This window comes from Panulirus ornatus, chromosome 10 (genome assembly GCF_036320965.1).
Source record: "Panulirus ornatus isolate Po-2019 chromosome 10, ASM3632096v1, whole genome shotgun sequence".
Lineage (NCBI taxonomy): Eukaryota > Metazoa > Arthropoda > Malacostraca > Decapoda > Palinuridae > Panulirus > Panulirus ornatus.
The window spans coordinates 4,537,501-4,547,500 of NC_092233.1; the positions used below are offsets into that span (position 1 = coordinate 4,537,501).

Sequence of the window (10,000 nt, forward strand, 5' to 3'; positions counted from 1 at the left end):
CCAGCCCGAGCTGTGTGATTTCCCCGGAGTGCCGTTGCTCCCGGGCAGGTCACCCCACTCGACTCTGATAAGTTCGGCGGCTGTGAACAGCCGCTCATTAAGAAAATAAACGCCCTGGAAATGCCTGTAATTAAAAGTTACTTGATGATAATGGCGAGATCCGATGCGTTTCGCGCCATTATACGTGGAGTTTAATCCCGTCTCTAGAGGATTTAATCACCTTTGAATCCGATCGCGCATTTCTACGAGCGAGGAAGTACTCCGTTTATTACACGGGGTGATTACAAGATAGCGACTAGAACCCCTTGTAACCGACGCTGCCGGAGTAATGAAGAAACCGAGTCAAGATATTGAAGCCTCATAACAGCGGTAATCTCTAACTCTCACGGCCCTGGCGGCGCATCTGGCTAATGCCTCATCAATAATTGCAAAAGTCTTTCGCCTTATCCTCCCGTGTTCACCTTCTGATCAGTGTTTCCATTATTCCCTTGTTATCGTTTCATCATCATCATCATCATCATCATCATCATTAACCGTTGCTCATTTGTTTGGCTCCGCGTGATCTTGCCTCCCTTTCAGTTGTCTTCGTTGTTTTTTTTTTTATAATTTTCTCATCACTTCTATTTTCCCCTACGTTTGACCTCGGTCTGCTTCTGTTTTGTTTTTTCTAAAGATGATCTTGCTGTAGTATTCTTTTTTCCGCATATTCAGTTTTCCTCATGATGCTACACTAGTCTCTCTCTCTCTCTCTCTCTCTCTCTCTCTCTCTCTCTCTCTCTCTCTCTCTCTCTCTCTCTCTCTCTCTCTGTATGGCTGCGCTGTTCATTTGTTTTTGTTCAGGTTTAATGTCATATTCTTGTCCGTAATTTAATAATTCCTCTGTTTACTTCCTTTATTCACTTTCTTTTTTTTTCCATTTATCTGTTACTTGTTTCCCGCGTTAACCTTTCAACACAAGTATAAATTACCAGTTCCTTCATTGATTCATTTTACCAGCCATTTGTTATATTGGTGATTTTAGTTATATATATATATATATATATATATATATATATATATATATATTTATTTATTTATTTATTTATTTATTTATTATACTTAACCGCCGTCTCCCGCGTTAGCGAGGTAGCGCAAGGAAACAGACGAGGAATGGCCCAACCCACCCACAGACACATGTATATACATAAACGCCCATACACGCACATATACATAAATATACATTTCATCGTATACATACATATACATACACAAACATTTACATATATACACGTACATATTCATACTTGTTGCCTTCATCCATTTTCGTCGCCGCCCCGCACACACGAAATAGCATGCCACTTTGGTCCATAACTCTCCATTATTTCCCATTTCTTGGACATATCTACCTAAGGCAATTTTTTCTACCATAAGATACCATTCTGGCTCCAACTATTCGAAGAAAATGGCTTTCCACATATATATTCACATATACATATCTACACACACAAAAAAAATATTAGCAATATCGGGTAAATTCCTCCTTTCGACATATGTCAACAAACGCTCTGGTGATGAAAGTCGACGAAGACAAAATCCTGTTACATTAGATGAACCAAACAACCTAACCTAGCATAACTAACGTAACTTAACAACCTAACCAAACAACCTAACCTAGCATAACATAACGTAACGTAACAACCTAACCAAACAACCTAACCTAGCATAACATAACGTAACGTAACAACCTAACCTAACCTAGCCTAACCTAACCTAACCTAGCCTAGCCTAGCCTAACTAAACAACCTAGCCTAACCTAACTCAATAACCTAACATAACCACTAAACCTAACCTAACCTAACCTATCTCGTGAACCTTGTTTTGATATTGAAATAATCATTTGATCGAAAGATATGATAAGATTTGTTTGATTATTGTTATGTTGGATTGTAATTTTGTCCTTGTGACATGGAGTTTTGTGACAGACTAGGTTTGGATGGTGAATGCTCCCACCTTTTTTTCTTTTTTTTTCATTCTTTCTTTATCGTGGGTTAAGAAACCTTATCGTTCGAGTACACGAAAAAGAAATAGTATTCTAGAAGGAAAACAATGTTGCTTCTGAAAAGTAGATTAATGGAACTTGAAGTAAAGAAAGATATGCAGACCGTTATTCAACCTTACTCTGTTTACAAAGTTATTCATCTTCATATGGCTGTTTATAGACTAATCCCTCCATTCATCACATATTCTTCATTTGTTATTCAACTTAGGTTTTACACATTTATTGTTCAAGCTATTGCTTTATGTATAATTCCGCTGCAGCATGATGCACCCAAGATACCATAATGAACCAACTCATTTTATCCCATGCTTGCCTCTCACCCTCCTGAATGTTTAGGCCCCGATGCCTCAAAGCCTCCCTAACCTCTTTTCATTTGACACATAGATCCTCTCAGTCGGTCTCTCCTCACTCATCCTCTCCATGTGTTCGAACCATCTTAGCAGCTCTCAATCATTCTTCGCTTACTACAAAACCTCTCTCTTAAAGGCAGTCCTTAAATAATCAGCTCACACCAACCCACATATCTTCCCCTGGCATATTACTTCTAACACGTCGAATTTCTTCCATTCTTTTTGCGTTTACGGCCTAAGACTCGCATTCGTGCATTACTGGCGGGACTTCTACACCTTCAAACATGCCCATCTTTACCCTAGCAAACAATGAACTCAACTCTCATACGTTCTTTGATAAACACAGGACCTGAGCACCATCTCCCGACCTCACTATCCCGTGGTTCCACTTGCTGTCACGTCCACTCCCGCATACCTGAATCACTCCACTTCCTCCAGGTCCTTCCCATTCAAACGTACATACACATCATCCTGTCTCGTCCCACTGCTGCACTTCGATATCTTACTTTTGTTTGCATTTACTCTAAACTTTCTCCTTTCACAATCTCTCTCAAACTTTCACACTGTGTCAAATTCTATCTCAAACTTAGCACCAGTTTCTGGGGTTCCTCTCTGGAGTCTGCCACCAGAACCATATCATCTGCAAACAGCAGTTAATGCATCTTCCATATCTTCCCACAACTCCTAGTACATAACAGACCTGCCTTTGCTCTAAGACCTTGCATTCAACTCCCTAACTACCCAGTTCATACATAGATCAAACAACTACAGTCACAATGCACATTCTTGACGCAGACCCACCTTCACTGGCAACTACTCAACCTTCTCCTTTTCTATTTGCACAGGTGCTTTACTATCCTAGTCAGAACTATTCGTTGCATTCACTAGCTTTCCATGTACCCAATACATTCCTAGCACAAGGCCTTTCTCTCAAACCTATCACACGCCTCCTCCAGATCCATAAATGCCACATACAGTTCTTTCTCCTCATTCAAGTATTTCTTAAGCTCTTCAAAGCCAACAGTTGGTCCACACACACACTCTACCTCTCCTGAAGCCACACCGTTTCTTCCCAGTCTGATATTTTGTGTACACCACCATCCTCTCAGTCATCACTCCCTCATACACCTTATCAGGTATACTAAGGACTTCTGTCTCCGAAATTCCAGCGTTCACCTCTGTCCCTCTTGCCTTTATATAGGGGCTCTATACATGGGTTCCGCCAGTCTTCAGGCACCTCACCATGGGCTATACAAATGTTGGATGGCATGACTAACAAATCAACAAGAGTCACCCACTTTCTTGGGAAGCTCAACTGCAATCCCATCCACTCCTGCCGCTTTTCCACACTTCATCTCACGCAAGGTTGTTACTGCCTCCTCTTCTTTCATCATACCATTCGCCAGGACTCTCTCACTCCACGTGCCACCTCAATACAAACACGCCAGATCCTCTATTCTCATCTAACACATTCACCAACCTTCATAATACCCTATCTATCTCTTTTTCACCTATTGTGTGCCTGTTACTACTTACCCATCTTCTCCCCTCACTCACATATCCCATTTATTCTCTAGTTATCTTCATACTACTCACATTACTAAATATATCTTATGCTTAAGCGATATTCTCTTATCCCGTCTCTCACTTGCTGACTTTTCCGGCTCGCGTGCCTTCCTTTTGACCCCCTGACACTTTCTCTAGCACACCTTTCAATCATTCGCGCTCCTTCCCTGCAGATGCCACGCAAGTAAATCTCTTTTTCCCTTTGAAGTTTGCTTTCCTCATCCCATCACTCTCTATCTTTTTCCACTTGCCCACATCCCACATCTCAGCACATGTAAGCAACCTGTAAACACTGCAGGTAACGCATGGCTATCCATGGATTAGTAGTAATGAATGACAAGCAACCATCAACCATGGAGGAGGTACTTCCACCTGGGTTTCGGGAGGGATAAGCAGCGGAGCAGTGAGCTGGCACCGCGCCGTTTGTCACGTACTCTCTTTCCAGGCCCGGATCGCTGTCCCTTTTTCCATTTGCTTTTTTATACGTATGGATCGACAGCACTCCATCCTCACTCTCACACACTCCCTTCGTACACATAACATTTGGCTAGGGTAGTGCAAAGTCCACAGGAGATTTACTGTGTCGCTCAAAGTCCTTTCTCTCCGTGTCTCTCACAGGGACTTTGGTGAATCTTCTGTCGCAGCCCTCAGCACTTGACAGGGTGTGGCCTAAGTCTCTTCTTTCTAAACTTCATCCTTTTGTTTTTCTTCTGCTCCCATCTATTCCCTGCTGCATAGCATCCGCTGTGGTCGACCCATTGCTGTAGATGGTGACGGCGCAACGTCTCTCTCTTGTCCCATCCGCAGAGGTGTTCCTCAGGGGTGCTCTCCTGTCGCCTAGTCTCTTTCCTCTCTTCGTGAATGACCTTCACTCACCCACCACGTTGTTGCTACGCTTTTCCCACCTCTTCCCCTTGAGTTTAGTGTCACCCAGCAGTAACACATCCAGGTTTCTCCTTCCAGACACATTTCCTATCTCATCCCTTCGTCTCATTGTGGTGACGTCCACACACATTCAGACACCCTCGCCTGAGCCTTCGAGGAGACATTCTCACTCAACCTTTTCCTCCGTTTTTGGAAAATAATGATAATTATGATAATAGTAATAGTATTGATAATGATTATAATGATTTTGATATCAATGGTACTTAAATTTGCCCTAATTTCCCCTGTGTCCCTGACCTTCCATTTACCCTCCACCTGGCAACGTATTCTTATCATCCCTCTTGTCCATTTCCCCTAATTTTTACCCCACTTCCACTCATTTCCCCCATTTTTTTCCCCAAACTTTCCCTCACTCCCCCCCCTCCCCCCACCATTTCTCTCCCTAAACACTAATTAATTCCCTACACATTATGATTTTTCTCTACACCTACTTACTTCACCCTGGGAATTTTTCCCCGTCGCTTCCCCCCACCCCTTACCCCCCCCTCCACCCTGCCCTAAGGGAGGCGCCCCCTAACTTCCCCTCCCCTGCTCCATATGCATGAGGGAAGCATATGATTCATGCGAGGCTAATTCCCTGCTTAGATTAATTATAACATTAAAAATTCGGGTGTTAGCTGAAACAAATGCAAATGTCCGGGCGAATATTTTTTCCCCCCACCACACAGGAACTTATTCTTCTTGTTAGAACTTCTGGAGAGGGAGAGTGTTGGGAGAGGAGTGAAGGGAGAGTGAGGGGGAGTTAGGGAGAGGTAGAGAGGGAGGGAGAGTATCTACCTACTTACACAAGTATCTCCCTACCTATCTACCTATCTACCTACTTACCTACTTATGAGAATCTACTTATGTATGTACCTACCTACTTATCTACCTATCTTTTAACCGACGGACCAACCTACTGACTGACCTACCCACCAACCGACCTACCTACCTACCTACCTACGAGTACCTACGACGAGACTCTGCCTTAAGGAAAGTCTGCCACATATCTTACTTGTCCCACCATACTGTTGTTCTCTGACGTCACACACACACATCCGCATACTTCCCATGTACAGTGGCTTCATCTGGAACTATTCTTGTCCATTTGTGAAGTTTTCCTTTGCATGTGTCAGTCTCCCCCCCCCCCTGGTCCCCACCCTGTGGGCCAGATTGTTTACATCCTTGACCCAAACACTCTCGAGTCTCTCTTTTAATATTCACTTGGTGTCTTTTGCATATGTTGCAGAGAATTTTTATAAAATTCCTTCAACTAACTGGCACATCATATATATATATATATATATATATATATATATATATATATATATATATATATATATATATATATATATATATATTCTTTTCTTTCTTTCAAACTATTCGCCATTTCCCGCATTAGCGAGGTAGCGTTAAGAACAGAGGACTGGGCCTTTGAGGGAATATCCTCACCTGGCCCCCTTCTCTGTTCCTTCTTTTGGAAAAATTAAAAAAATAGAGAGGGGAGGATTTCCAGCCCCCCGCTCCCTCCCCTTTTAGTCGCCTTCTACGACACGCAGGGAATACGTGGGAAGTATTCTTTCTCCCCTATCCCCAGGGATAATATATATATATATATATATATATATATATATATATATATATATATATATATATATATATATATATATATTCCTATGAGGCCACGGTGAAATGAAACATGATAAGTTCCCAAGTGCACTTTCGTGTAATAATCACATCATCAGGGGAGATACAATATGACAATCGGTGTCTCTCGTCCCTTTAAATATACTCACAAATTACTTCTGACTTAGCCTTTCGTCCAGCTTCAAGTTTCCTCATCTGGCTTTGTTGGTGACCGTAAAAACACACAGGTCATTTTCGTCTTGCAAGTCCCAACTCAACATTGTCGACAATGGCTCTCTCTATCTCTCGTTGTGAGGGGCCTCATTATCACACCACTCATTACCTGACATCGTAATATGATTTTTTTAGGGCTATGAGGGGCGGTTGATGAGGGGTTGTGAGTGAGGTATATAGAGCGAGAGTGAGGAGGCAGTGAGGCAGAGTGAGGGAAGTGGAGGGCAGTGAGGAGACTGGAGGAGCCAGGGAGACACAGTGAGTGGAGTGGAGGAGGTGGGGTCACACACTGAGGGGAGTGGATAACCTGGAAACACATAATAAGGGGAGTGGAGAAGCTAGGGGCACACAGTAAGGGGTGTGGAGGAGCTGGGGACACAGTGAGGGGAGTAGAGGAGCTGGGGACACAGTGAGGGGAATGGAGGTGCTAGGGACATACAGTGAGAGGATTAGAGGAGCTGGGGATACAGAGTGAGGGGAGTGGAGCAGTTGGGAACACGCAGTGAGGGGAAGTAGAGTAGTTGGAGACACAGTGAGGAGAGTTGGAGACATAGTGAGGGGAGTGGAGGAGCTGGGAGCACAGAGTGAGGGGAGTGGAGACGATAATGGAAGAACAAGAGAGATATCAAAGTTAATGAGGTGAGACACATACTGTGAGAAGAAAATGAAGAAGAAAGAAAATGAGGAAAGGTGAGTGGAAGTGAGGAAGGCGGGGGAGAGCCAGACACTGTGAGGAGGAGAAGGAGGAGGAGGAGAAGTGTAGGGGAAGGAAGAAATGGGAGGGGGAAGAGGAGGAGAATCATGATTAAGGATGGCACAACGCCCCCTACCCCTCACCCTTCCTTAAGCATGTCATTATCTTCCCCCCGCACACAGCCCCCATCCCCCCCACACAGCCCCCATCCCCCCACACACAGCCCCCCCTCCCCCAACACAACAACAGCCCCCTCCCCCCACAAGCCATCTCATCGCATTCCCTCAGATGGCCATATCTTCTGCCACCCACCCACCATACACAGACGACCCACCCGCTGGCGTTGCGCGAGGACCCCCGGACACTGTGTCGGCCGACGTGACACATACAGAGGCACTCGAGGTGATGCCTTACTGCTCCTTCTTCATTACGTGTCTTGGGGGGGCGAGGGGCAAGGAGGGGACTCCCCCTCACCCCCGTCCACCCACCCCTCTCGTCCACATCTCTTAACCCGGGTTCCCAACACTGTAATCCCTTGATGTATCATGAAAATTACCCGCGGGGAATTAGATCACATTTGCCTCCATACATCTCCTTCTGTGGGATGGAAGAAGAAGAAGAAGAAGAAGAAAAAAAAAAACTTTTCCCAGAGCCGCCGTTCGAACTGGGCGAAGGATGAGCGTCCGGGGGGGGGGGGGCCGAAGATGGCGGCCAAACTGGGGCTGGAGCCGAAGACGCGGCCGGGGGCGCGCGGCCACGCCTCCGGAGACGGTCCTTGTTTTAATTACTCTAACCGCAATAATGGTCATGCCGGCGCCATATTTTAAGAGATCCGGGAGGCCAAACGCGGCGTTAAAGCCGCTATAAGTATGCATGGCGCCATTTTACAGAAGTCATTTTTAAGATTACTTCCACCGGCTAATGGGGGTGATAATAGAGGAGGCGAGGGATGGGGGTTGTAGGTGGCGATGGCTCTTGTTGTTGTTTGTTGTTGTTGTTGGTGGTGGTGTGGTGGTGGCAGTTGTAAGTGGTGGTAGTTGTATTGTTGTGGTTGATGGTTAACGGGTGGTTGTGTGATCGTGGTTGTTAACGATGGTTGTTGGGGTGGGTGGTGATGGGTTGTTATTGGATGGTTGTTTTAGGGGTAGTTATGGTTGTTGTTGTTGATGATGTTGGTTGGGGAGTTGTTGTTGTTGTTACAGATGGTGGTGGTGGTTGATATGGAGGTTGGTTGTAGTGGTTGTGGGTGGTTGGTTGTAGTGGTTGTGGGTGGTTGGTTGTAGTGGTTGTGGGTGGTTGGTTGTAGTGGTTGTAGGTGGTTGGTTGTAGTGGTTGTGGGTGGTTGGTTGTAGTGGTTGTGGGTGGTTGGTTGTAGTGGTTGTAGGTGGTTGGTTGTAGTGGTTGTGGGTGGTTGGTTGTAGTGGTTGTGGGTGGTTGGTTGTAGTGGTTGTAGGTGGTTGGTTGTAGTGGTTGTAGGTGGTTGTTACTGGTTGTCATGATGGTGGTTGTGAGTAATGGTACAGGAGATTTGTTGTGGTTGACGGTTGTGGGTGGCTGGTCTTGTAAGGTGACAGGGTTATGATAGTGGTGGCTGTTGTGTTGTTGGGTTGTGGTTGAAAGTGGTGGTAGCTGGTATTGGTTGATAGTGGTTGTAGTGGTGGTGGTTGTTGATGGCGGTTGTTTTGCCTCATGATGATTGTGGTAGTGGTTGTTGTTGTTGTAGTTAGCGCAGTTGTAGTGGTAATTGTGTTAGTTTTTCTTGTGGTTTTTGTGGGGAACTAACGGTTGTTGTAGGGGTTGTAATGGTTGTTGTAGGGGTGGTAATGGTTATTGTAGGGGTAGTAATGGTTGTTGTTAGGGTGGTAATGGTTGTTGTAGGGGTAGCCTAGCTAGGGTGGCCCGTCCCCACAACCTAGCTAGGGTGGCCCGTCCCCACAACCTAGCCAGGGTGGCCCGTCCCCACAACCTAGCCAGGGCGGCCCGTCCCCACAACCTAGCCAGGGTGGCCCGTCCCCACAACCTAGCTAGGGTGGCCCGTCCCCACAACCTAGCTAGGGTGGCCCGTCCCCACAACCTAGCTAGGGTGGCCCGTCCCCACAACCTAGCTAGGGTGGCCCGTCCCCACAACCTAGCTAGGGTGGCCCGTCCCCACAACCTAGCTAGGGTGGCCCGTCCCCACAGCCTAGCCTTGAGCCTTGCTATGAGACCACCCCCACCCCCAACACCCCCACCCCCCCACCCTTTCTGTTGAACAGAATAATGCCAGTCATTCCCTTGATATGGAAAAACTCTCATCCCATTTTCTGTGATTAATGAAGACACCTTACTCCTGTTTTCTATGAACGTCTGAAACAGCTTTTTCTGTTTTTTTTTTTTTTCTTATGAACGACAACATTTCACATACACTCTCTTTTCTGTGGGGGACAAACACCCCTCCTCCGTCTTCTCTATACGACGAAACTTCCCATTTTTTATAACCATATCCCTTCCATTTTCTCTTTCGCAACAGCTCTTTCGTCTTCTGCGAATGACACAATAAACGCTTTTCTTTCATTATTTGCAAACAAA

The 10,000-nt window shown here is 45.5% G+C and overlaps 1 long non-coding RNA gene across 1 annotated transcript in view; it reads left to right on the forward strand.

The window, feature by feature from the left end:
• The window catches only part of LOC139750733 (uncharacterized), a 289,670-nt gene that overhangs the window by 278,993 nt on the left and 677 nt on the right, over nt 1-10,000 (forward strand). The window lies entirely within an intron of this gene.